Source organism: Rousettus aegyptiacus, unplaced genomic scaffold, assembly GCF_014176215.1.
Source record: "Rousettus aegyptiacus isolate mRouAeg1 unplaced genomic scaffold, mRouAeg1.p scaffold_m13_p_7, whole genome shotgun sequence".
Taxonomy (NCBI): domain Eukaryota; kingdom Metazoa; phylum Chordata; class Mammalia; order Chiroptera; family Pteropodidae; genus Rousettus; species Rousettus aegyptiacus.
This window is the reverse complement of record NW_023416310.1, coordinates 113,511,743-113,537,830: the sequence shown is the minus strand read 5'-3', so window position 1 is coordinate 113,537,830 and position 26,088 is coordinate 113,511,743. Positions and strand designations below refer to the sequence as shown.

Genomic DNA, 26,088 nt, shown 5'->3' with positions numbered 1-26,088 from the left:
GTAGGAGGGGACTCCCTATCTCAGGATGGGGCCATGAAGAGGCAAAGGAAAACCCTAGTTCCAAGCCTGGAAGCCCTGTTTTGGGTCTTTCTTCTGTGGATCCTCCCAGCACTCTCTCATTTGCTTAGGCTGATCTGAGCTCTGACTTGGATTTCAGCCACTCCCATTAGATAGTCATGATTCAGGCCAAGCCATGGCCTGGCCTGTTGTCACATTCTCCCACTGCACACCTAGGGGTCTGTCTCCAGGACGGCACATCGGGGTGCAGAGGGCCCACTGGCCAGACTCAAAAGGCAGAACTTCCATTTTTAAGTTTCATCAGTGCTCTGCAGCTATTGCCCCCTCCTCAAGTCCCCATTCAGTTTTCATATCTTTGCCCTGACACCTCCATCCAGTGGCTGTGGCATTGAGCTGCCCCACCTTGTACCCAAGCCTGAGGCTCCCCTTTGTTCTCCCCCACATGTCTACTAATTTGTGTCCCCTCATCACACCCCGCCTTGAGCAGAATGGGACCACGTGTTTGCTCTCCTGCAACAGGATCCCACTGGCCTCCTCATGAACCATGTGAAAGGCCTATCCTGAAGCACTGACCTTTTAGAACCAAACACAAAAGAAGACTGTTCTGGGCCTGAGGTTATGAGCACAGAGGCGACAATCATGTCCTCCACGTATGCATGAGATTCACACAGACATTCCCAGCATGACAGCAAATATGTTCATCCAAGAAGTAGCCACTTGGAGCACTGGGAGCAACCCCTTGGGGGATCGTGGAAATGGGACTCATCTCTAACTTTGACCCCATTGTAGAGGATAATTTACTAAGAGGATTCTAATAAATGTAAATTAAATTGAGATATTATGCTATTTTTTAAAAAACAAATTGATGGCTCGTCAATAAGCTAAGTACTTATCAACTCTCTCTCCACTTTTGGTCTTGTTCAGACAGTCCCCGGAACATCCCCCTCAGGGGCCTGCTCGACATATTCCCACGATGACAAGCACTCACTGTAGTTATGCTGGACAGACTTATAAAATCTGCATGAGCCCCTTAAATTCCATGGGGAGGCAGAGAGGGTGTCCTCATTCTTCCTGGCACAACAGAAAGAGTTTACCAGACAGGTAGTTAAAATTCAAGGGGCTCACTGTTCTCGTCCCTCCCAGGAAGTGTGGCATACCAATTAATGCTTCGGAGTGCTGAATGTTTTCAGCGGTATGGAAAAATAATGAGTGAAATTTACATCAAGCCATTGGTGGGATTTTTTCAACAATGAACTCTCTTGCCAGGAGCCAGTGCCAGTCCACTTGGTGTGAGGCTTCTTCAGAAGGTTCCCTGAGTGGCCTCTTTCAGAGGCCAACAGTGGGAGCTCACGTGCCCAGGAGCAGCCCTCTCAGCTCTCCATAGCAACTCCAGTTTGGGAACATAAGCGCCCTCCTCACACTGTCCCATTGCACACTCCCTTCGGCTCCCCTCTAGCGAGAGGGCACATTTGTGGGTCTAAATAAGCCACCCTGTGCTACCCTGAAATCTCCAAAGACTCAGTCAGACATCTGTCAAGTTGGTTTCTTACACTGCTGGGTGGAGTCTCCTGAGGGAAAATCTGTGCCTAAACATGGCCAGGGTACCCATTCCCAGGGTATCCAAAAACTCTTACTTGCTGAGGAATGCAAGGCAAGTTATATATATCTGATCTTAAGCCTCACTTTCTCATCTTCGAAACAGGCACACAGCATCCCGACCTGGTTCAGCCACCACGAGAGCCACCTGAGATAACGTGACACTCCCTGGCAGCAGGTCATTGCTTTTCTTTTCCTTCTCTGAAATCACTTTTGAGTATGTTCCCACATACCCCCACATGAATAAGAATATTCATTCAAAACCTAAGGACCCAGAAAACTAAAAAACTAAAAGTTTAAACTTCCATTGTGCATTTCCTTTCCTAAGCATGGGTGCATTTTTTGTAGTGGAGATTGTGCTGCAGGCAGACCTTTGTATAATCCTTTCTTCATTTAACATATAAGCATTTTACTATATTACTCTGTGATCCCCAGAAAATATTCTTTCAACAGCTGCATATTATTCCATCCAGTGGTTGCTCAGAATTTATTTAACCACACAAGGCTTTTCAGATATGTTGGTTTCCAACATTTTGCTAACACAAATGGTGCTATGGTTAGCATAGCCTTTTCTTCAGCTGGGTTTATGCCCTAGGAGAGGTCTCAGAAGAATTATAGGGTACAGGGTATGATGGTGTCAAGGGCTCCCGACACCTATTGCAGATGGCTTTCCTCAAATACAGCGCCATAAGCGATGCTGTAGAGTTTTTTCATATCCCTATGAATTTGCCTTTTAACATTTTTTGGATAACTTGATTGACAAAAAATGACCTTACCAGTTTTTCTTGCACCTCCCTGACTTCTCAAGAGACTAGCCATTTGCCTGTTACCCACACATCATTCCTCTTTTGTGCCTTTACATAAAGGAATGATCCTTGCTGGAACAGGGCAATGAGCCTCAGGCTTCCATGTGTGGGAGACGTGGTAGAGGATGGAAATCGAGGATGGAAATCTGCATTTTTAACTAATTCTGATGCAAGTGATTCTTGGGCCAGGATTGGAGAAATTCTGGATTAGAATCTTAGCTCTAAAATCTGTTTCTAGAGTTTCTCCTATCCTGAAGATTTCATTATGTTCTTCAAATACCCTCTCTAGGTTAACTGCATTTACATTTTGATTACCTTTTCATGAAGCAGAGGAATTTCAGTCAAACCCATCAATATTTTCTTTTGTGATTTCTTTTGTGACATCATGCTTGCTGGGGAACTCCCCGAATTAAAAACTTCTTCCCCTTTTTAAAAAAATTTAAGTCGTTAATTTATTTATTCATCGTGGTAATATATGTATAACATAAAGTTGACCATTGTAACTGTTTTAGCGCACTGTAATGGCATTAAGTAGTCTTGGAAATTAAGTAATCTTGGAAATTCTTTACTCTCAGAGTTTTGCAAATGTTCCTTTTCCTATTTTTAACTCCTATTCTTCAAAAAAACAATTTTTTTTCATTGTTCATCTGTAATTTAAGTTGGCTATTTAGGGTAAAGTGAGGATGTAAAATTTTATTTTTTTGTTTTTTAAAATGCCCACTTTTCCTGACCATTATAGGATACTCTGTCCCCTCCCTCAACAGCTCTTTTGTTCTATTATCCCTCATCAAATTCTTACAGACAAGGAGCCTCTGATAGGCAGAACCACATGGATTCACTCTTTCTCTCCCACCTCTCTCCAGGTTTTCAAAACCTCTTTGTCACAGACTTCAGCCTTGAGAAAACTCCTAGTACCTGAAACCTTCTGCAACCTTGCTTTAGAGAAAAGCTCAAAATTTAACAATTTTAATTTCTTCCCATAGATGATTAGGAAATGTATTATAGCTTTTCATAAATATGATTCAGTCATGTTCACCACTTTACAGTAATGTGATTTTGACATCATTGACACAGAGATGTTAAAGCTGAAGGGACCCTAGAGGTCATCACTCTGCAGTTGAGTCCCTGTGAGGAAATTGAAGCCAGAGACAGGAAACTAAATGCACAAAATCCTGCAGCTAATGGGTGACAAGCCTGGAACTCATAGCTGGTTTCTGCTCGCAATGGTATTCCTCTCACTGTGACCTGCTGTCACCATCCTCTCCTTTCCTGGATTATTGGTGGTCATGATTAAGCAGCAAGGTGATACTTTTCACACTCTCAGCTGCACAAAAACAAAACATCCAACTGTCATCCTTAACTGGACAAAGGAGGGCTGACTTTGAGTTGTTGTACCACACTAGTCTAGAATAAATGATTCTAGAAGACTCTGTCTAGAAGGAACACATCTTGCTCACGGCACAGGTCTCTAAACTCAGGTTACACCTAGATTAAACAATATGGGAAACTCAAATTCCTGAGGCAAACCACATAAAAAAAGTTTTCAGATGACCTGTCACAGCTGATCCCGTGTGCTGACTGTCCTCCTAGCGCCATACAGACTACGGGGAATTTGGGGACTTGTGGCAAAATGGCTCAAGCTAGAGAACAGGTGTCAGAGAAATTCAACAACAAACAACAGGACAAACAGCAAACTCTTTCCCAAGCAGAATTATTTTTACCAGTGTCCAGCCGAAAAGTAAGCTGAGAAAGTCTTGTTGGACACATAGGGAGGTTTCTTGACTACATGAATGTTAAGCTAAAATAATTACCAGCTCTGGACCTATGAAGTCACTGACTGGAGGGAAATGTCCCCTTTAGGTGTCTCCAGCTTTGGAGTCTCTGATTATGCAAGTCACTCTTTCAAATACTCACCTATTTAATTAAGCAAAAGATCACTTTTTCACCCCATGATGGCATATGCGTATTCCTGTCACTCAGGAGGATGCTTTTGAGAAAGAACATGTGCTCCAGAACATGGAAGAGACTGTTTCACGGTGCCCTGGCTTAGTGCTTCGCCAAACTGGTTGGGCTTGAGGCTCTGCCAATTCTCTTTTCACTGTATGTTAAGTCCCTTGGATCCCAGAAAAGCAAAAACACAAGCTCTGACTCAGATCTTGAACTTTCCCTTTTTCCGCTAGAGCTTTTCATGGCATTACTCGCCCACATATGATGCAATGTTTCTTCTGAACATTGTCTATATGATCCTGAAAAATTGCATCCTGAAAAAAAAAATACTCAGGGATTATGGAAAAAAAAAAAATATGGTTAGGGCAGACCACTAAGGACTCATAGGGCTTCCTAACCAGGATCTCACAAAACCGACGCATTCCTCCTAAAACAGGTGCCCAGCCCAGTCTCCCAGGGCCTGGCTGCAGTGTGACAGTGGCCCACCCCATGTGGCTTTCTTCCCTCCTTGGAGAGGAAGCTCTTGAAGATAGTCTCTTCTAAAAGAGCCTAGATCCATCCAAAGGAAAATTACACCCATGGCCCCCTCTTTACTAGGCCTTTGCTTATCTTTGAAGCGCAGGAGGACACATTTCCCCATGTCTTTATCTGCAGTTGTCACTCCACAAACACGGTGGAAAGTGCAGTGGGTCTTGAAGCCACTTCTTCCACTGAAAGAAGGCACTTCTACATTCTTCTTGGATTGGTCTTCTTACCCTTCTAAGGCTTTCTGGTTCCTTGTGATGTCAACGCAGGATGTTGGGGAAAATCTCACTCCAGCCAACACAACTGGCGAGTCACACAGACATCACGCCTGCTGGGGAACTCACTGAATTAAAAACTTCTTCCCCTTTTTAAAAAATTTAAGTCGTTAATTTATTTATTCATTGTGGTAATATGTGTATAACATAAAGTTGACCATTGTAACTGTTTTAGCACACTGTAATGGCATTAAGTAGTTTACCACAATAAAATGTAAATCTGCTGGAAACCTATTTTTAAAACAAAGTACAAGAAGGTAATTATAAATTATTTTTACCAACATCATTCTCCTTATATTTTCATTTGTCTTTTCTCAAGTTTAGTTCTACAATAGCAAATCGGCAGCACCAACCGTATCCGCAACCACTCAGACCAAATTCCAGGAGACTCTACTGATTGTTTTCTCTTACCATCCAGAAGCTTGAAGGGTTCTGAGCTAAAAATATGTGTAGTAAATGCTTCTTTCCTTTCCAAGTTTATGTTTTGGGGGGAAACAAAAGAGAAACTAAATGCCTCAATAGCATGTAAGTGGAACCTTCTAGGATCAATGCAGGCTTAAGGCAGATGTCTGATGGCCCACGTCCATTATCATGGCTGTTTGACTTCAGACTAGTGGTCAAACCTTTCTGGACCTCAGTCTATAAAGTAAGGACAAGGTGAGAAGTAGTTGAGTTAGTATATTTAAAGCACTTCCAACAGCATATGGCTCATAAAACTCCTTACTAAATATTAGCTATTATTATTGAAAAGCCCTCACCCCCCAACCAAAATATTCCAAGTGGAAGCCCTTCTAATAAGGCATTTTTATTTTGTGTGGATGAACTTCAAAATGACTTATTCTTAGACTTCATAAAAATACTTTAAATAACTTAAGGACATGAAGAATTGTTGTTCTTTCAGTAACAAAAATAAATACTTATTTTTAACTTTTTAAAAAAAGGCTTATTGTTATTCTTGGTAGTCAATGGTACATGAATTGTTATTAGGAGAGAAAAAATCTTGACAGCTCTGACTTAACTCCTACACTCAGGACGTCATTTAATTTAAAAGTGCAAACACACAAAGGCAAAAGAAAAAATACCTTTTCAAAACCATCCCTTCTTCAAAACTTGCAGATGTCTTTCAAAACCCCACTTAATGTTTTTAGAGTTTATTTATAAATACTTTAGACACATTTTATGTAAAACCTAATGTTTGAAACTCTTGAAAATTTTGTCTTAAATTCTAGAAAAAATTCCAGTGTCTCCTTTGTCTATTGATGACATTGCCACCTAAGAATTCCCCCTAAATGTCAGATCCAAATATACAACAAACATACAAACAAGAAACTGGGGGTAAGGGAACTGCCTTTGGGAGACCTACATGGCCCTGGTCCTGGAGCAAGGCACTAAGGGTGGGCATAGACACTGCTGAGCCATTTGGATGTAGCCTCCATTCTCTTCAGGGCAGAAGCAGAGCCCAGAGCAGGGAGGCTGTGGCATTGAACTTCTGGGCTGGCAAGAAATTGAGTGAAGGAGCACATTACTATAGAAACTCCAGAGCCATCTGGAACACTCCATTCCTGCCAGAAAACTCTCTGCCATTTCAACGCTGACGGCAGGGGTGAAATGACACATAAGAGAATCTTTTATTGTCAGATGAGTCCCTGAGTGATGAAGACAGCCAATCACTACCACAAATGGACTACAACCTGGATGGGGTTATCCCTGCTCAAAACAACACTGAGTCTTTCAGAGAAGCAGTTCGCAACCGTGAATTTCAAGTTGAAGGAAGGGAGTTAGGAGCTCACATTGTGCAAACATTGCAGGGTCTACAGGCCTCATCATCAAGTACACAGCTGCCCACCAGGGTTGGTATCAGATGGCCACAGGCGGGCCCTGCCCAGTGACCACCAGAGCAGCCTAGATGCCTGCCACGTGACCTAACAGCCTGAGTAGCACCCAGGCTAACAGGTGTGCAGGGTCTCTTATTTATTCTCAGCCAGTGCTACACTGGTTCTGAGATACTAAATGTACCAATAAAAATGGCCGGACAATATGTAAAAATCAAACTCTGACCAGCACCTACGGCAACCTGCCCAAAATACCCATGTGCTATCTCCAGTGACCAGCCTAGAAAGCCATAAAATATCCCTTGTAACAATTACCCCAAAGGGCCACGACTTAATAACTGACAGTTTCCCTAATTACCAACCTCCACTTCCAACTTAGGACCAGCTAGAGAAAGCCAAATCCCCCACTCCCTACCAACCAAATTTGATGCCTGGCTTCTAATTATTGAGTGAACCTCCAGCCTCCCCAGGTTAACAGCCTCCAATCAGAACACACTTGAGTCTTCCCTTTATTCCAACAGCAAGCTTTCCCACTCCTCTGCCCACCTTTGAGTGTCTGCTGAAACCTAGTGACAGTGGCTGACTCCCTCACCATAAACACCTCTGAATAAATAGCCTTTGCTTGTTTTCATCTGGCTGGTCTTCATTTATTTCCACAGTCCAGTATCTCTCATGCCTTCCTCATCCTTACTTCTCTAACCAAAGTGGCCTAAGAAAAATTAATTAATTTCAACAAAAGGGTCAACCACTACTCTGGACGAAGGTGCACTTCCACAGGCCCAACAAATACAGTCACAAAACACTCTCTTCTCACTTTCAAGTAGTCCACATGACAGCATCAGCAGTGACTTCTAGAATGGGCACAACTGCAAGTCCCGCTATACTCATCCAATATCAGAATTAAAGGACGAAGAAATGTATGACTTATTAAGGCTGTGTTCCTCCATGTGCCCCTGAGCCCTGCACATCAGTGGCATACCTACATCTCCCACACCTGTGGTGCGAAGGGGGAACTAGGGGGAGCACCAGCTTTAGCCATGAGCTCCTCAGCAGCACTAGAGGCCAAATGAGCTAAGAAAGGTGAGCTTTTCAGGAGAGTTTATGTATACCTATTTCTTCTACTTGTCTGAAAATTGGTGTTAAAAGGATAAAATACATGGTTAAGGAGAATTATCAATATACTTGCTGAGCTGCACCCCTGAGTCTCCAAACACCCAGGGTAAAAGGTCCCTCAGACCCCTCTGAGCACCAAGCCTCCTCATCCTCCCCGTTCCCCTGGCGTCCACCCCTCCGTGACATCCCAGCACCAGCACAGCACCTGGCATGGTGGAAACCTGATAGGGAAATATGGGGTAGTTAAATGGCATTGCTGTATGTGGATCTAATGGCACAAACCATATTAATCGGGTCAGTATTAGAGAAAATATCAGCGGGCAAGGGCCTGCACCTGTGGCAAGTGAAAGCTGACACGACCCCATTTAGCTGAGGACTGTGGCCAGTATCAGGCCTATCAGACCAGGCACTTTTCTCTCCTAGACGGCTCATCACCTGAATCTTCCTGTTCTGTATCCTTCTGGGGAATGTGGTCCACTGGGACCGAAATGCCTTTGTCCCAGCACCAGGAAACCATCTTCCCACTTTCCAACCTTTCTGAACAATGCATTGATAGGTGAGAAGCGGAAGTTTTGAGAAAGGGAGTCCTTTATGAGCCTCATCTGCATCTCTTTGTAAAGGAATCCTTCAGTCATTTTTATAAATGTCACCTACTTTCCCGCAAGGAAATGGAAACTTTCATTTTTTTTATCAAAAAGAAGTTAAAGTTCATATAGGAATTTGGCAAGCATTTGAATTTAAATTATTTTTCTTCTTTTGCTTGTTTACAAAATAACAAAAACCATGGGCAAGGGCCATTTCAACAATTAGCAAAAATCAGGATATGAAATAAAATGTCTCACACATACAGAAAACACTTACCTTTTTTACCTGAGCTGTCAAAATGCTTTCCCATAAAGCCACTGAGTACCTATGTATCTACATGTGCATTCCCTGCCCAGCCCTCCAACTCCCCAAAACTAAATTGCTCTTTGACTGTAACCTGATTTTAATGTGTGTGTGCAATCTTAGGAGGCTTTATAGCCAAAGATTAAAGCTCAAGCAAAGCAGAGACTTTGGACTTTGATCAGAAAATGTATTAAATTCCCAGATAAGGATGATCAAAAGTAGAAACGTCAGGAGACACTGGCATTTTCCACTCTTTTCAGCAACACCCTGGGACAGGGTCATTTCATCAGAACCACTTTTCTGTAGAAGAATCCAGCTACAGTTTGTAAAAAGTAGCTATTGGTTTATGTAAGGGATCTCTTTGCTAAAAGAGGGGACACTGGTGAGTCTACCTGGAGGCCCCTGCTCCTCCGGCAATACTCACACCAGACTAACAGCCTTAGTGACATTGCAGCATCAGCCCCCAACCTAGACCCACAGGCAAGGTGATGTGAGTCGAAGGAGACAGCCTACATGGGTGCGCGCCAGCCCAGGGTGAGGGATGGAAAACGAAGGATTTGCTCTGCTAATGGACAGGAAGTAGCTGCCTCCCTGTCTAGAATGGAAAGAGAGAAACCTTTGCTCCTTGGAGATGGCATGGAAAGGACCCTGGATTCTTACCTTGACCCTTGGGAATATAAATCAAATGTCTTCAGGGTCAGAGTGTCCCATGTGTCAGGGCTTTTACGACCTAAAGACGTGTCCAAGGTCTGGGTTTCATTTCTTTGTAAACATCTAGAGAGACAGCACTTGTCTTCCTGGCACCTGGAGTCAGGGAGGGAGGGAGGAGGAGGGAGGGAGGAGGAGAGGTGGGTGGGGGAGGGGGGATGGAGGAGGAGTAGGAGAAGGAGGGGGAGGGGGAGGGGGGAGGGGGGACTGGGCGGGGGGGGGGGAGAGGGAGAGAGAGAGAGAGAGTGTGTGTGTGTGTGTGTGTGTGTGTGTGAGAGAGAGAGAGAGAGAGAGAGAGAGAGAGAGAGAGAGAGAGAGAGATTGATTCTGCAGGGTCAGCCTGGTTATTGGATGTGCCAGCCCTTCGCAACTGGGCACAGCAACCATCACTGGTCCTGGCCTTTCCTTATATAGCCCTACAGCAAGGTCCCCGCCATGAAGACAGGGATTACTATTGCTTTCTTTCTCTCAACTTTTAACACTTTCTCCAAAATCTTCATAGGTATAACTGGTATAAGCATACAAATTCATTGCAGAAACAAGACAGTGACAACTACTAGGTATTGCTTGCTCGTTGCACGCCATGCAATCCCAGGGTCTTTGCACATCATCTCAGTTAGTCCTCAGAACAGCAGCATGAGGTGGCCACTACCATCATCGCTATTTGACAGAGGAAATGGAGCTGGATTTAGACCTGAACAGCCCAACTCCCGCCCCCTAACTTATAAGCACCGTGCTTCACCTCCCCATGCTCATGTTTGACAGATCATTCTTTTCATTTTTCCATTTTTAACTAAAATGGAATCAAATTATTATTTTTCATTTAGCATATGTGACCTTCTTTGGTGGCTATGGTTCACAGTGTTCCTTGTCTCACCACCGTGGGACACGTGATTTCATAGGCACCCGATGTTCTCTGAGAGCCCAGATTCTAAAATTATTAGAAAAGCCTCAGGCTGCAAAGGATCAGGATAGGAAAGGCCAGAGAGAGAAGGCTGCCTGGTATAGAAGGCAGCCACCAGGAAGGAGCATTAGAGGGTTTGAGGAATAGGCTCCTGTGAACACAAGTGGATTTAGCCCTGGCTGAGAAAAGCATTAATATAATGGAACATCTCAAGGACTGAAAAAATGGCTGAATGATGTAACTTTTAAAAGTGGGTTCAAGCTCAGGTGAACAGAGGCTTCTTGTCTTTTGGTTCAGTTTAGTACACACTAATAGAGTCGGTCCACTAACAGCAGCTCCTAGAAGACCAGGGGAAAGATCTGATCTCTACTCCAGGGAACCTCCAGTCTAGCAGGGGACAGCAACAGAGGCTGGCAGCTTCAACACTGTAAAATTCAGGTACTGCCATGAAAAAAACATGCAAAGTGTTCTGTGGGACCCCCACAGACACACAGGAGTCCCCTCAGGGAAGGCTCTTAGAAGCCAGAGCTGAGTCGAGAAGGGTGAACAGGAGTCGGCAAGTGATGAAGGCAGGAAGGGTGTTCCTGGCAGAGGTAACAGCATGGGCAAAGGCCCGGAGATTGGAGAGGTGAATGAAATAATATCATTCACATTTATTTTTACATTGATACATATAAAGTATCAAAATAAAAACTCCCTGGATCTAGATGAGAACAGTTTGTCTTAACACACTTTGCATCTACCAACCATGAGCCATTCCTAACCAATTCTAAATTCATCAAAAAGAAAACAATAAAAGAAAACAATAAAGAAAACAATAGCTGTTTTAACTACTGTTTAAAGACTATAGAAGATGGACAAGAGTCAAGCATGAATATTCATAATTGATTTGAAACAAAAGTGCTAGGCATGCCTGGTGTTTTATATATATATGAGGAAAAAATTGGCAAGACCACAAAAATAATCTGTATTAGACCACCAAAAAAAAAATCTAAAATGTAATCTTAATTTTTTTATTTTTTGCATATTAAAAAAATAACTGTTCCAAAGTAGTGGAGGGAGGCAACCCTTACACTTCTTGAGCACTAACAATTTTCAAAATGTATTCACCCTCGTTATCTCACTTGATTATCACAAACATCCCTCTAGGAAGTAGGTCTTGGCTTCTTAATTTCTCAGAGGATGTAGAGAAATAAAGTCCTCCCCACAGCAAAAAGAGGCTACACCAGGGGTCTCCTGGCCCTGATGCCACTGCTTTCCCCATCTCAACTTGTGACTCTGCTCATTAATTTTCCAGAAAAAGACACTAAAGCAGTGCATACAATTTTGAAAAGTAAATTTAAAATGTTTACTGTTACCCATCCAACTTATGGGAATCATAAAAATAAGCTAAAGCAATGGTGGCAATCTGGGGACTTTAAATACACAGAAAATGTCTTTTATTTCACAGCCACAATCCTGTTCCTGTTTGTAAAATTATCAACACCTATATTGAAAGACAGGAGGGACAAGATAGGGGGAGTAGGGACAAAGTGAAGACGGGGCAGACAGTGACCTCACGATGGGAGGCTGAAGACCTGTTTCCATATAGGCTCTGCATTGCTGAGCTCCAGCTTCAGTTTCCCCTTCTGTAACACAGTTGTTCTGGTTGCCTGACCACTAGCTTTATGATCCCCTGACTCTCCTCTTTAGAGGACACACTCCTGGAGGAGACTAGGCCATAAGAATCAAAGCTGAGGTTCAGTGTCTCTCCCAAATGGTTTCTTCTCCCCAAACGCCCAACTTTTTGCCTCAGCTTACAGAAAAGACTGATTTGAAGAAAATTAAGTTTATCATCTTGGAAGCTAACCCAAATATTTCCTAGAAGTTTCTTGATAGTTACTAAAAGAGGAAATTGCAAAAGTAAAATGTAAACTATTTGTCTTTTAAAATAGTAATCTGTAGTTAGGTATAATAAAGAGAATAGGACATTAGGATAGATATAGCATTTTACAATCTAACTTTTAGACATAATATAAAAAAGATCTACTATGGTTCCCAAGTTGTCTGAATGAATTATCTATTCTGCCTGAATCAAAGTGAATTCAGGCTTCTATGTTGGCCTGGAAAATTTCCTTGGGATATTAGGTTTGCCCTAGAACATAAACAAATTCTGGGATGATGGGGCCTTGCTGCTCAATGACTAGGGGCTTCATAATCAACTGGAAACAGCTATGCAGGTGCTGCCACCAGTTAAGTTACATTAAAGTGCTCAAAGGTGATCTTGGTGTTAATTCTGGATCCTGAACAATTCACCCCAGAACTCCATATTTCACAATTTACAGACTTCATCTCATGTTCTTTCCAAAGATTTTCATACTTTCACCACACTTTCCCCTATCAGGGAAAGCTGGGGAGAACTATTTGCCCCAACTCTGCATGCCTCTTTCCACTGACACCAAGTATTGCCTGGGGAATTGCCTTCATGAGAGGAGCAAAATGCAGTCCCAAAGAACCAGGGAAACACTGAAACCAAGATGCCAAATTTCTGTGTGTCTAGAAACAATGAAGAAGGAATTTACCTGGTCTAGCCTGCCCCTTTCATGATTGGAACTCAGTGCCCCTTGAATCACAACAAACTTCTGACCATATTAATTCATGGTTGGTAATCTCAGCCACGTCATCCCTATCATCACTGTCCAGGGCTCAAGTTTAACCCACCACAGCCCCAAAACCTTCCTAAATCAGTTTGTTTTTATGACTTTCTTACACAATATATAGCCCAGAATAATTAAGATAGATGTTATCAGAATAATTCAAATAGATGTTATTAAAGGACTCTAAAAAGAAATAGAAATTTCTTGGGTCAAGGTAATTAACAGATGCTGGATGGCTCAGCTTACCTCTTAGGTGTGGGTGCTGTACAAATCTATGTGAATGGGGGAATATCATTTGGTTTTGTGTGTGCCCATGACCCAATCGTGAGACAGACCAAATTATCTTACTGATGACTATTTAAGGGGGTTGCTTCTATTTCCATAAGTGATGGGAGCAGGAAGATAAAGACAGAACTGACCTGGCAGGGCCCCTCAATGCTTCACCAACAAAACAAGCCCCACACCTCTGCACACAGCTGCCCAAAGCTGGCAGGGGAGGTGGGCTTGGAGTTTTGTGAACTGCCCCTCAGAAGTCCAGGGGACTGCTCCCCAGTGGATTCCTCCCCAGAAGTCAAACCGAGGAGCACGGCTTAGAGAAACCTGTCACCCAAAGGTCTTGCATAGCTTACCAACTTTCCATACCCTAGTACTGAGGCTGGGTATGGAAAGTTGGTAAAGTATGCAAGGTAGTGCTTCTCTGGAGAGGAGAGATTCAAGGAGACAGTCAGGTGAATCCTGGTTGACTTCCAGGAGCCTTCTCCATAAAGAAGTCATTTGCCAGTTTTCCAGACCCCATGGTGGATGAGACTCAGGGGACATGGTGCCTCACAAATGTGGCACTAGGTGGCCCCACCTTTCATGCTGATTTCTCTGTTGTGCTCAGCTGAACAAAGATATACCTGACTCGAGGGAAAATGAGGGGGGACAGAAGGGGTGTCCTGATTTAAAAGCCCTTATTACAGCTGAAGAAAGCATTTTGAAAAGCAGGTTAGCTGCTGAAAGATGGCAAGGAACATAATAATAATTTAACCCTAAATAAAAGACTCCTTTCACAGGTAGCCTCGTCCTCGTGGGGGCCAGCTTGAATGCAGACACCAAATTAGAGTTGTTTTCAATACCAGCATGAACCCAGCAGCCACACGATACCTCACACTCAAGAAAACCACATAAGCTAAAGTCATGCTTCAGATGCTTAATTTGTTTTATGCATATCGTATCTTCTTGGAAGTGGCATTTCAGAAAAAGTAAATAACCAGCTCTTCCATTTTTAGTCCTTTTTTAAAAGGTTACATGCCAGTTCCTGTTCTGAGTGTCCTTGTATAAGTCACTACACTTCTCTGAGCCTTAGTGTCATATATGTAAACCGGGATAAAATAGTGCTTCCTTCCAGGGAGTGGTCAAATCAACTGTCCTAAAATGTATGACAGTGACAGTTGGAGACAATCCTCTCCCTGATCCTCAGACCCAATATTTTACTTGTCTAATGTATTATGAAAAATGATAAGATGCCCAAGGAGTGGCAGTGACATAGTTCCGGGACAAAAAAGTCAGAAGGGACTGTTCTACCACTGACATTGTCCCCCATGCCTGAGAAGCTCTATTAGAAGTTGTTGAAAAAAATAGGCATTTGATTCTTCATCACAGACACAAGTGAGTTCTGCACATTTATCCTGTTTATCTGGAAGGAAGTCAAATGTCAGTGCCTACAGAAAGAGAGTGGGTTCCCAGAAGAAAGAGTGGACACTCTGTGTACAGCCTTGGGCTTGTTTCTCCCTGTTCCAGCAGCCCCAGGACTCTGACATCCTTATCACATTGTACTCAAGTTAGAGAGCAGGCTGAGCAGTTCGCAGAGAGATAAGACAACAATCAGGGCGAAACTGGCTGTCCAGACTGAAGCATTCCCTCCCAGGACTTCCGGGTGAGGAGGGCCTGACTGAGGCTGGGGAAAGCCTCTTTCTCACAGACTGGCTGGATGTCAGTCTGAGAAGCAACAGCACTGATTCTCCTGGGCAGGTACAGAGGGACCTGCAAGCAGGGGAAGGTCTCTTTGCTTTCTGAACCTCTAATTTTCATCTGGAAAAGGTCAGCCATGTTGCACCAGGTGGCCATGGAGGTCCCACCTTAGTCCATTCTGGCTGCCACAACACATTTCCACAGATCGAGTGGGTGAAACAACAAAGTCACGCCTCACAGTTCTGGAGGGTGACCAGGGTGCCAGCATGGCCTGGTTCTGCTGAAAATCCTCTTCCTGGTGGCAGATGGGGTTTCCTCATTGTGTCCTCGCATGACAGAAAGGCTGCAAGTTGGCTCTCTGGCCTCTTGGTAGAAAGCCACTAATCCCATCCAGGAGGACTCTACCCTCAGGACCTAAACACCTCCCAAAGGCCCCACTTCAAATACTATCACACAAAGATCAGGATTTCAACATATCAATTAGGGGGCTGTGGTATTCAGTCCACTCAGGTCCGTTCCTTCTGTCTCAAAAGCAACTTATTAGCCAGAATTGTTTCTTAAAAAATTTTTATTTGTGCCTGTGTGTGTGCACGTGCATGCATGTGTGTAATGCAAAAACTAATCTCTGTTCCACTGAAAATCAGGTGATCCTTGTTCTTTAGGGGATTCTGTCACAGGAAGAAAGTAGCAGGAATCTCCCAGGTGGTCAGAGCTAGGCTCCAATTCTGCAGACCAACCCTCTTTAGAAAGGTCACAAGAAGTAGCACATGTCTCATTTATCATGGCGAAGGCCCCATCCATGCCATGACACTTCACAATTGTGAGGGTGCACAGAGTCTGTTTGATTTGGACTGAATTTTCAGACACAAAAGGTTATCGGGCTACTCTTGTTCTTATAAAAGGCAAAAGCTTTGTAAAGCAAATTGTGCAGCCCCGAGCCATGGCCAGGACCTTCAAAATGCTTGACTTCTACAGTTTAAGTATTTCACTTTTTCCCATGATGTTAGTTTTCAGGAGAACACTGATCCCATATTGTTTTTATTTGTTAGCATGTACCTTGTCTAAGAAACCAAGTACCTCATTCAGGAAATCAACTTGAGGCTGGCAGTTACCTCAGTGGGGAGGAATTTCAAGTGATGAATTGGACACACAGCAAGCAATAAAAATAATACTTTTCATTTCTATGGAACTCTTCAATGAACACTCTCTCTTGATTTCCACTCTTCAGGATGAATACCTCCCTTTGTAAAAGAAAAAACTTGACTTTGGATTCATGTAACTTGCCATAGGTCACTTGGCCACAGTGACCATATCAGGGTGCCAACGCTTTCTGCTACAGGCCACAAGCCAACTTCCTGAAACCATTTAAAAATGCTGTTGACCAATATGGTGATGGCCAGTCAAATGCTATGATTTCAAATCAGGTCATAGGTCAGTGCTGCCACACCTGTAGAAAAGGTGGGGTGTTTTATAGATGTCTTGTATCTATAGGTTGCAATATATACAAGAGCTGTCAAACTCAAGCTGTCAGAAACATTAACATGGCCTCATGGGAGTTCATCCTAATGATGTCATCCCAAGAAGCACAAACTAGGGAATGAGCCTCTGCTGCTTAAGAGGGATCCAATCTCAAATACAAGGCAAGATAGAACCCGGATTTTTGTATGTAGAGGCAAAAAACAGCTGATCATTTTGAACAGCTAATTCATGCAAATACAGCATAACTTCGTAGAAACAAGAAACATAAAAGGAACTGTCCTTTAAAAAAAAAAAAACTTAAGCATGCTATGTCCTCCATTATGCACCTCCACTATTCCCCAAGTCTTGGCCAGAAAGGGGCCGGTCCAGGTCCCTAAAGATGGTTAGCTGCAACTTTCTTGCTGTCTTTAGAGAATGCCACTAGTCCAGGCACAAGGGGGAAAAAAAAAGAGAGAGATGAGACCCACTGTTGTATCAGAAGAATAACAGGCTACTCCCACCATGTAACTCCATATATAGCAGGCAGTACAATCCCCAGTAAGCGGGACATAAACTGGAACCTGCCACCTCTCTGCCCAGACATAGCTATGTCTGTGGAGCATGGGGAATGGCACCCCTGGAGTTGTGCGGCCATGTAACAGGCCGAGGGTGAAAAGGGCAGAGACAGCCAGGAGCACCTACCAGGGAACTGACTGGAGCAGCTTTATAAAGAAATCAGGGGACAATACTGACCGAGGTCCTGCCCCCAGGTAGGAAAGCAGATGAGAGCTGCTCAGTGTGGAGGAAGCAGGGTGCTGTCACATTTCCTTAGACACTCGCGCCTGTCGTTTGGCAGCCAGGGACCGGTACAGGCTCCTCTGTCCTTCCTTCCACAGAATGCCTGGGAGTCCCACCTGCCTGCCCAACATGAAGTGGAGGGGTTACAGGAAGGCTCAAACACCCAGCCTGAGCCCAGGCTCTGTCATGAGAGTGACGTGCACACCTGTGGACCAGGGAGATGATTCTGGTAGCTGTGTCTGAGACTGACCTGTCAGAGAGTGGAACCCTACCAGGAAGCATCCCACCGCTCACTGGAGAGAAGCAAAGGCCTCTGGGAGCTAAGAGTCAGCTTGCTGGGGTGAATGACCACAAAGACCAAGGTGGGGATTTTTATGAGCTGCCACCCCCCGTTGGTAAACTTGGTATGTGGGAGTGAGTTGTAGACTTCAGAAGGAGGAGTGTGTCAGGTGCTTCCACGATCCTGGGACCAGAGGAACAGAGGCTTCCTGACCCCCTCTGAGTCGGGAGCTGAGAAACAGGCTGAGAATGGTGATGGGAAGTCCCAGGAACAGCTCAGAAATGAGAAGCCCTCTTCTCTCAATGAAATCATTCTATCCAGAGCCACAAACCTGACATTATTATCAGCAAGGGTTCCATAAGATTGGAAATAGAAGCGAGCTCTCATATATTAAGAGATCACAAAACCTCTACAAAATTGCCATGCAAATCTGCAGAGTGAATTCCTCTCTGACAATACAGTGAGGAGGAAGGGAGCAGAAACAATAAAAATAAAACCCTCCCTGACCAGGAAGGAAGCCTTGGCAAGGTCAAGGGCTATCTCCTTTGGGTCTTTAGATGAACTGATGCTTCCAGAGCTGCAGGGCAGGCATTCTTGGCAACACTCCACACAACACGTGTGCCTTCAGCCCCACCATAAACACACCAAAACTAGGGAGTTCAAGTTTTCCTCACAGACTTATCAGACTGAGATCTCCAGGGAAACAGGCATCCTATGCAATAACTCAGGACCATGCTGTAGTCCATGCCTTTTGTAGACAGCGCAAGTGAAAGGCCTGGTGTGACAAACATGATTCATGAAATCAAGGTAGCAGCATTGTGGGCTCCCCCTTGTCTTCACCCCAACCCACCTCCTCAAAAAAGTCTCCAGCTACAGGGCAATGTGTATCCCCTTCATCACTCTGTCCACAGGCTGGCTGAGGGCCCACACTGTGACATGCACACCTATCATGCTGCCTATTTTAAGTAGGCCTTTGCCTTGCAAACCAGAAAGTGTGAAATCAAAACCATTCATTTCTGAAACTGAGAAAATACTGGATTTAATGTTAAAAACGAATCTGAATCCCTCTGGACTATTAGTGAAACTCTGGATTTTCTTCTCTGAATAGAGGAGGAAAAAAATGTTCCTGTTTATATGCCAACAAACAGGCAATTCATAAACGTGTATTAAAAATGGAGGTCTTTCTTATTTCTTGGTGTCTTGAAGTACCTTCTGTGACCTGTCATGTTACTGCTTGTAGTTTAAGGGGCTAACGATTCTACACATGCCAGGATACTTGGGACACTCCATAAACAAAGATCAGAATGCTGTGTTTCATTGTGTCCCTCCTGAGGTCCCAAGGAAGCCTACTGAGAGTGTTTTGTTTCCAAGGTATTTTTTTCTTAAGCGGTCCTGTTTCTTCCAAGAAGCTTTTTCCTTTTGTCCTTTGGCCTTTTTCTTTCATTGTGACTAGTTCCTGTGCCGTGTACTAATGTATAGGAGTGGAGAGACAGAGGGGATAATCTGACAGTCCAGGCACGTGAGTGGTGCCTGTCAGTGTGAGACCCCTGAAAGCTGGTGAACATACAAACATTCATTCATTCATTCATTCATTTGAAGAAATGATTTAAATTTTTTCTCCCATCTACCTCCTATATTCTCTGGCAGAACTGAGACATTTCAAAGAACACACAAACACATTTCAGCTATGCATTATGCAATGCACAAAGTATTTGCTTAAGTGACTCCGGTATATACAGAGAACAAATGTCTGTCAGAATATAAACTCTATGGGGCCTGGAGGCAACAAAGCTTCTCAGAAATGCTGGGGCAGTCTGCTATCTGACTGGGTTGGAAAGGTTCTAGAAGGCTGTCTCCTCAGAGTTTTCTTGGACACAGATCACTGGAGGAGTGTGTCTCCTAACACCATATGCAGGAGTATTTCACGATTACTGCAAGACTGATCAAGGATACTCAGTTTTCAAAGAGAGGAATGTCAAATATCCTCTTTTGCATCCTCACAAACCACCAAAACACACCAAAAACAATTACCATGGACTATTACGTAACCATTAAAATTAGGTTTACATGGACTATGCAGGCAAGTGCTTACGATCAGGTTAAAGCAAACCACCAGAATAGAAAACTACAACAGTATGACCTCAAGCATGTGCAATGCATAGAAAAATTGAAAAGATTTATAATACAAAGTGCTGGTGAAGACATGGGGACAAGACATGCTCACATGCTGTGGGTGGAAAGGCGCACGGGCATTTCAGTCATCAATTTGCCAGTATCTAACCATACTGCAAACAGCTGTGCTTCTTTACCCAGGAATCTCCTCCCCTGGTTGTGAAAAACTGGAAATATACTCAAAGATACAAATAAGGAAGGTAATATATTGTTTATAATAGTAGAGAAGTGAAAACAAAGCACAATAAATGTTTCACAATAGGGAATGAGTTAAATAAGTTACACGTGACAGTACTTCTGATTATTATGATGTAGCTTTTTAAAAGAATTAAGTAGAAATAATGACTCCGCCAAAAAAATCTCATACCATTAAAGTCACTAAATAATACACATAGAATGAGTTCAGTTTGTTTAAAAAGAAAATGTACTTGTGTAGGTCTCTATAGGTAAATGCACTGAAAAAAGAGTAGAATACACTCCTGTAGTTAGCAACATTTACCTCCCAAGAAGGGCCAAGAGCTCTGGTGTGCATTGGTTAGGATGCTTTTGGCTACAACTAACAGAAAACCTAACTTAATCTGATTTAAGGGTCCAGGAAGGTTTCAGGATATCACAAATATTCCAAAGCTGAGACTTCTCTTTGGGTAATTCAGAAAGTCAAGGGCACAGAGGACACCCCACTCTTTATCTCTCCATTCTTTGGCAGGTCAGCTGGGACCTGGCCTAGCCCACTCTGGTACCCCCCACACAGGTATGATATGTCCAGAAGAAAAGGGCTCCTTCTTTCAAGGGCCAGGGAAGCTGCCCAGTAACCCACACTGTTTTATTGGCCAGGGCAAGGGCCACATGCTCCCCTAAGCCAATCACTGACAAGAGCAGCAGGCCCACCAGAACTGCTTATCCAATCAGGACTTACCCTGAGACATGGGGAAGGGTATAAACTCCTGAACAAAATCAGGTTGCCACCAGGCATAGAAAGGGGGGTGACTACTGGGTAGGCCAGAGAGGCTGAGGGGGATCTTTTTATTAGAAATGGTTCTGAATTATTTGAAATTTTTACAAAATTACATTAATTTTTAAAAATCTAACAACAACAACAAAAAACATTTGAATAAATAGAAAAAGGACTGAAGGAAAATAAAACCTTAAGATTGCAGGTAACCTTCATTTTTCTTCATTCTTTTCTAGATTTTCAAAAATTAACTGTAATTTAAAAACAGAAAACTAATAATTTTAAAAATGTTCTCTAGTGCTCAATATTTTGACTTTTAAGGGGCACAGACATTCCTAGTAAAGTTGTGCAGCACCATTCTGGGTTCAGAAGAGGCTGGAAGAACTACGCCACTCAGCTGTGTCACTTGCCTTTCTTTTGATAGGCTCCTGTCCCCTAGAAGCCTGATATCCAATGACCCTGGAACATAATCCTCGAAGGCCTTCAGTAAAGCACCAAAAGCCACACAGTTGGGTTCCTGGGTCCCATCTCCCACCCTGGTATGCCCTCCACACCAGGTATTTAGGAATGCCTGAACTGCCACAACCACCAGTTGGTCTTGATCAACAGAACCTGCAGGATAAGTACCAGGAAGAGCCTCAGGTAAATCTCTAGCCAGAAGGATATCCCAAAGCTAACCAACATCCAGACCACTGCAGAAGAGGGGAGACACATGCTTCTGACTATAATTGTTTTGCATCCGATTTACTTCCACAATTGCTGGCCCTCAAGCCCTAGCCTGTTTCTCCCCTGATGGCCTTGGGTTTGTTGGTTAAGTCAAATTGAATCTCTACTTGGTGAACTATGCAGAAAAATATTTTAGGAACCTCGTCTTCCTTCTTGACTTACCCAGCCCCCCCTTTCCCATCAACTATAAAAGCAGTTAGTTTTGTGATACCTAACGTGTCCTACAAATATGACAAGGTCGGTATTATTTGCATTATTTTTTGGAGCAGAAAAGGCTCAGAGGCTCAGAGAGGTTATAAAAGAACCTCCAGTCACACAGTAGCTGAGCACGGAGGCTACCCCAGGTTGGTGTGATTTCAATATTGGTATTTTACTTCCTGCCAAGTCACAAAGCTCTCTATTCAAAGGAGACTAGGTCACAGTGAGCAATTTTGGAATCCAATTAGAAAATCCCCTTTCCCTGGCCACCACCACCATGCAGAGTGGCATCCTACAACCTTATTTTTAGTCTAGAAGTAATCTCTCCCTCTCTTTCTCATCTGTCAGCTCCTTGAGGGCAGGGAGGTCTTTATTTTTCTATCAACTGGTTCTACTACGTAGTAGATGTTCAGGAAACATATGCTAGATTGAATCAAGTGTGTTCCAGAAATTTGGTAGGGTGTCAAAGCATCAGAGGCTCCTAAGAGCTGGTTGGAAATGCAGAATCTGGGGGCCCAATCCAGACTTGCTGAGTCAGCACCTGCATTTAACCAGATCCCCAGGCATCGCAGTTTGAGACATGATGGTCGGCACCCTCCATTTTCTTAAATACACACCAGTACAGGAGATAAACTCTCTCGTTTCTATTCCAACTCATCCAATGGAACCCGCACATTGTTTGATCACCCAAAGAAGTTCAAGTGGTTTCTGGGGGAAACTTCCCTAAGACATAGTTTGTTTAAAATGCCAAGTGGCCCCCAATCTCAAAGAATGAGAAACAGTAGTGCCTCAGCTAAAGATTGCATTAGAAAAATTCCCCTTCTAAATATATGTTCACATGTAATAAGTTTATTTAGTGCTCTAAGGTAATATTAATCACCACCAGACTTAAACTAGGATTACTCATAGTTAAGTACTCCATTAGCATTCAGAAATGTCTAACCTTTGGATAGCTATCATTGACAATTCAGCTCATTTCCTACCTCTTATTTACTGAACATCTATTATGAATAAGGCCTCGAAGGGTGAGATGCTGTGGGGAACATAAAGGTGGCAGTCCCTAACCTCCCATCTTTGCTACAAGTGGAATGAAATTCAGGAACTTGCTAATCGAACACTTCTGTAAAGCAAATAATGCATTCAGTATTAGTTCCACTATTTAATTGTGAAACTCAATTAGATGCTTCTATGATGCAGCCAATTAAACCGTTGGTGAAAGGCAGCCAAGAATACTGAGTCACTGGGCTATTTTCAACACCTCCCAATCTGACCTCTCTTGGGAAAGAGATGTCTCAGTGTGCTTGGGATCAGCATGGGACAATCAGTGTCCGATCACAGTGGAAAAACTGACTTTTTGTGTAAAGAACAAAATACATACTTGTTTTTAAAATGAAGAAAAAGGACTTAGCTATTTGGATTCTTAAGAGTCCAAAGCAAGACTCTGAAAAAATTAACATATAGAGATAGTAATATAAAAAGTATATGCATGTATTATTGTTTTAATCTGAAAAAAACCATTGATTTTAAAAGTGTAACCTAAAAACAAGTGGCAGTGTTAAGAAGCAGCTATAACAATTATTGAGAGTTAAGAAAGGTTGTACCCCACTCCCCCCCCCCAAAAAAAGAAAAAGATGAATTCAACTTCATAACACACATCAGATGATGTGGGTAATTTTTTACCAATTTCATTATTTTTATGATTTTCATTATTAAACAGCGAGAAACAAAAAATAAAAATAAGAGGGGGGTTCCAAACTCTTAAAAGAACCAAAAAAGCTTAAAAACAATTATTTTCTAATAAAGATGAATTCTTTAGTCACCAACTGAACACTCGCCTATCTGGAAATTTTTTCAACAACATTAATTAGTAAAGCCTCACTTGGTTCTTTTCTTGGCTTAACTCTTTGGGGGGTAACGTTTTATTAATAACATATTTCCTCCATAATGTATTCCCTTCTTTTGCCTCCATGGGAGTCACTCTGGGGAGTAGTGAGAATAAAACCCATTTGCACACAGTGAGGCAGATCAGCAGATAAACAGAAGCATCCATTTTCAAGAAGAAAATGCCTAAAAGCAGTACATTTAAAATTCTTTTAAGCCACTCTCCACATCTCTCTGTGAGATGGAAGACAATTATTGAATGTCTTTATGCTGCTCACTTTATTTTTAACTAAATCTTTAAGTGGACTGCTGAGACTTGCGCATATGTCAGTGGGTCCTGGGTTACCTGGATAAAGAAGCACTGATTTTTTTTTCTTTTGTTTTTGCAAAATGGTGGCCTGAGTCAGAATAACTATTCTAAACATTATATTTGAGGGTTATTTTAAAATACATTTGAGGGTTATTTAGGGCAAACTTTTCCTGTAAGGAAACCTTAACTGCAGAAAAAACGAGTACCTGTCCTTGAATGTTGAATTGGCACCTCCCAAGGAAGGCAGTTCTGTTTTGATGCAAGCCAGAATTAGTTGGTCAATTCGCCCATAAGGGACTAAGAGTGAGATAGAGGTGTGGACAGCTGAACTTTGCCAGGAACTGCTTTTAATGATCTGGGAAGTCCAAATTGGGGAAAACTCTCCTATCAAAAAGGCTGGGGTTCTAGATGATTAAAACGACCAGCTGTCGCTAATTAAGTTAATTTAAGGACTAACCAATTTAATGAATTTAGGGCCAGATATCAAAGCTGCAGGTACTAAACACGAAATGCCTGGAACTCTCCCCTCTGGGAGCCCTTCTAACACTTGTTGAATTTTGGGCTAATAACTTGGGAACCAAAAGCCTCACGGATACGACCTTGGGAGTTTTTAGACTTTCTGGAACTGAGTGTGTATTTTTAAGGTTTACATCTTGCTTAATCAACAACACTGGTTACTAATTACTTATGAATCACAAGGCTGAAAACAAACTTTCTTACCTTGAGCAGTTATAGAGTGGCAGGCAGAAGAGCGGGTTGGTGTTTAATTTAGCACCCTTAGTCCCTGTCCCTACCCCCACCCCAAACCCCGGGCTACCGACCCTGCGCCGCGCTTTAGAAAGGTCAAAGGTGCGCCTCCCTCCTCGCTCGGGATGGGGGCACACCTCCCATCAAAACGACACGCTGGCATCCAACCCAGGAAGCTCTGGGTGGCAAGTCGACGCGAGGAGCCAGGCTACGCGCCCTCTAAGCAGGGGGCAGACTCGACATCCAATCCAGCCTGGAACCAATTCCGATCAAGGCACCCGAAGAGACCATGGGCCCAGGGTGCGCACTTCCCTCACCGAGGGTCCCCAGCTCCCTATGCTTCGGGAGGGCGTGCGGTGGGGCCCAGGGAGGCCAATGGGTCACCCTAAAGGCTACTGCTGGGTGCACGGCCTTCATCCACCCCAAGGGTACCCCTGAGCAACCCCAAATCCTGAGGTTCAGGGTGCCTGGTGCCCTGCCTTCTACGGCGACATGCACATGGAGCCCACCGGCCCGGCAGCTGCTGCAGTCAGTCCAGCAGGGCTGGTTGTCCGGACGGCGGGACCCGGGCGGGGGTACACCACCCGGCGCCCCTGACGCCTCGCCAAGCGCCCCTCCCAGCCCTGTGCGTCCTTCGCGCCGGCAAGCAGATGACTGACTCCCGCGCCCCAGTGCGCGCGTCCTCTAGCCCACGGCCTCCCGCATCTCTGGGCGAGGCCCCTTACCTCGGAGCGGGCCGGGGCGGCCCCGTGGGGCCAGGCGCGGACTGGGCCGGGGAGACGCGCCTCCCGCCGCCGCCGCTGGGAGCCGAAGCGGGAGCGGGCGCAGCAAGCTCCTCCCGGGCGGCGGCGGGAGGCGCTGCTCTCGCTGCCGCCGCCGCCGCGGCGGGTCTCGGAGCTACGCGGCCGCCAATCCCCGGCCGCCGCCGCGCTGGTCCCTTGGCTCCTGCGGGAGGCCAGCTGCTCGCGCGGCAAACTCTTCCGCACGCACAGCGGGTGGAGAGCCACCGCCTCTTCCTCCTCCCCCTCCCTCTCCTGCCTCCTCTTTCCCTCCCCCTCTTTCTCCCTTCTCCGCCTCCTCCTTCCCTCCGCTCCCGCAGCTGCCGCAGGCCAGGTCTCTCCTGGCCGCGACCCAGCCTGGGACACGCTCCCAGCGCGGATGGGCAAAGGGACCCCGGACTCAGCCTCCCGGGCGGCTCAGACCCCGCGCACCCCGAGGACCCGCCACCTCCGGTGGGCCGTCCCGAACGCGCGGCGGGGTCCCGCCTGGGGTCAGACTGGGCTGAGGGAGGGCGGGGGAGGAGTGTGAGTGTTTAAAGATGAACTTGGCTGAGAGGGGAGGCGAGGGGATGAGGGGCTGCCAGCA

At 44.3% G+C, this 26,088-nt stretch overlaps 1 protein-coding gene across 2 annotated transcripts in view; it reads right to left on the bottom strand.

The window, feature by feature from the left end:
- The window catches only part of NPAS2 (neuronal PAS domain protein 2), a 129,337-nt gene extending 103,638 nt beyond the window's left edge, over positions 1–25,699 (bottom strand). The window contains exon 1 of one of the 2 annotated variants that reach the window (XM_016157254.2): positions 25,449–25,699. The gene's annotated coding sequence lies outside the window, so the exon portion shown is untranslated. The remainder of the gene's footprint in view (positions 1–25,448) is intronic. The other variant, XM_016157255.2, reaches the window with a different exon arrangement.
- Positions 25,700–26,088: the final 389 nt, after the last annotated feature.